The following is a 2,564-nucleotide window of genomic DNA, read 5'->3' as shown; positions in this document are numbered from 1 at the left end:
GACGTTTATTTACCCAATCGCAAATCCCATTCCCCGTACTCTCCTAAACCTCCCCCGCGTGAGCTCTGGAAGCCGCAGGTCTACCGTAAGTAAGCCCTCCTACACGCTTATACACTTACGTAAACCTGCTCCTCACTCACTCTCTTGCTCTATCTAAATCGCGATTCTCAAATGCTGGTGTCATAAGCATCACCTGGAGTACTAGAGAAGCTGCAGCAGCCTCTTCTCCCACCACCTTTTGCCTCTGGACTTCTCGGGGGGCAGCAAGCTCTTGATCAGGAGCTCAACCGACTACCATGGTCTCCACGTCAGGCCAGCAGTTCGCAGGTGGCAGCACCAAGGCACCAGAGGTGGCATCAGAGGACATGGCCCAGACGGCAGAGCCGCAGCTGCAGCACCATGCCAGCACCTGTAAGTGGGTCCCAGCGGGAGCACAGGTCGTGCTTGCCGTTTGTGACTGCCAGCACCAAGGTCGTGCTGCACTTTGTGCCCCAGAGTAAACTGCACACGGAGGGCTTCCGGAGCCTGAAGGAGGGTGAGGCAATGGAGTTCACCTTTGAGAAGTCCCCTTAGGGACTGGAATCTCTCAGTGTCACCAGCCCTGGTGGGTGTTCGGTATTGGGAGTGTGAGGTGCCCAAAAGGGAAATACATGCAGAAGGAAGATGAAAGAGAGACAGATGAGACAACTGTGGAGGTCTAGACCATCAGGCCAAGGAATGCAAGGAGCCACCCCAGGCCCAGACATGCCGCATCTGCCATGTGGCAGCCTCCTGTACACTGAAAATCCCCAGCTCACAAGGAAGGCCAGCATACTTTGGGGAGGAAGAGGAGATCCAGGGCCCTGCCCTGCTTTAGAGGCTAAGAACTGAGCCTCAGTGTTGGGGCCATCCTTTTGCCATCAGGAAGTTTCCAGGAGCGGGCATCAATCTGCAGAGTGACAAAGTGGGGGCAGGGTGGGTAGGGGCAGCTGGCACTACCATGTATCTCTGACTGGGTCCACACCATCGCCCCCTCTTCCCACTTGGGTCAGGGTAGTGGTGAGACAAAGGAACTCCAACCATACTCTGTTCAAATGCACAGGAGGGCTTCGGAGGAAATCCCTCTAGAGCCTGTATGCTTTATCCAAGTCTCCACCCCCAGAATCTCCAGCTTTTGAAAGTGGCCTGAGTAGAGAAGTTGTTTTCCTTTCAAAGAAGGGTATGTAACAATAATATTTGCCATGCCAGAGTGAAAAGATTAGGCATGAGACCACCTCATGCCCAATCTTGATAGGTTCAACCCACAAGCCACTATATTCCAGAGGAGGGAATCTCTCAGGGGTAAGGCTGGATTTTTCCACATCTTGTCTCCTCATAACCCACTCTTGAGATAGGGTGCCAGGAACTGTCCCAAGAAATGGGTTGTGATGATAGGCAAAAGGAGTGCTTGGGGGGACAGCTGCAGACTTGCTGCTCAGCTGCCCACTCCCTCCCATATGGTATTCTAAGCCAATACGCTTATATTTATTTGCTCCCTTCAATAACTGCACCTTGGGTCCCACTGTCTCAGGATGCCAACTGAACTAGTTGTGTGCAAATGGTATATCTTGAGTTAACTTTTTTCTTAATATAAATATTCTGGTTTTATGTTTTAATCTAAGGCCCTCATTCCTGCACGGTGGTCTCAGGGTCTGCACAGCAGGGACACTTTTTGTTCTCTCACCACGGAGAATGACTATTCGGAGTGCACAACCTATTGAACTACCTCATTTTTGCCAATTAGAGCTGGCTTTTCTGCTATAGTGTCCTCTGGCAACCTCTCTACCTTCAATGTTTCATGGGAGACTAGGTTTTAACTGGGTTGCCCCATGACTTGATCTCCTTCTCCTGGAAGACTGGAAATTGGTATGAACAGGAAAAGGCGAGGCAGAGCGGTTAGGAGAGGCTGAGCCAGGTTAGAAGGGCCAGGTGAAAGGCACCGAGCAAAAGCGAAGAATGGATGTGGGTCACCTATGTGATAAAGGTCTCCCGTCCCAGAGCTCTAATCTCAGGACCTGGCACTCACTCTGCATACCAGATCCATCCTTCACTGGATTGGGCCAGGCCTACTATGCACAACAGGGGTAGAGAGAGAGAGAGAGAGAGAGAGAGAGTGTGTTTGTGTGTGTGTGTGTGTGTGTGTGTTTTAATGTGAGCTGAGAAGGACAGGTTTTAAGGATGATACCTTTGTACACATCCTGTGCTGCCCAGGAATGGATATATGAAGCAAGGACTAAAATCCTTAACCTTTAAAAATTCTGGGCTTTTCCTCCTTGGCTTCCAGAAAGACCAGAGCAATGACTTCTTCATGGTGCAAGGAGCCCGTGTCCTGCCGTGTCGCAGCAGTGATTAACAGTGTTGTGGAAGCTCGAGGAGAAAAGGGGATTTCCTTTACATGCTGTAAGATCACTGCAATGCAATGGAGAGCACTGGCTGCTGTGTGTCTGATCCTGGATTCTTGTCTCCCCCAAATGCACCCCTCCCTCGCCAGTTACTGTATTTGTCTGGGCCTTGTAGGACTTTACAAGTTACTGATTTGGTGATTG

At 50.7% G+C, this 2,564-nt stretch overlaps 1 pseudogene; it reads left to right on the top strand.

Moving 5' to 3' along the window:
- The first annotated feature begins 296 nt into the window (after nucleotides 1–296).
- On the top strand, nucleotides 297–856 carry LOC133102211 (protein lin-28 homolog A-like; annotated as a pseudogene).
- The last annotated feature ends 1,708 nt before the right edge of the window (nucleotides 857–2,564 follow it).

Source organism: Eubalaena glacialis, chromosome 12, assembly GCF_028564815.1.
Source record: "Eubalaena glacialis isolate mEubGla1 chromosome 12, mEubGla1.1.hap2.+ XY, whole genome shotgun sequence".
NCBI lineage: Eukaryota > Metazoa > Chordata > Mammalia > Artiodactyla > Balaenidae > Eubalaena > Eubalaena glacialis.
This window is presented reverse-complemented; position numbering and strand designations above follow the sequence as displayed.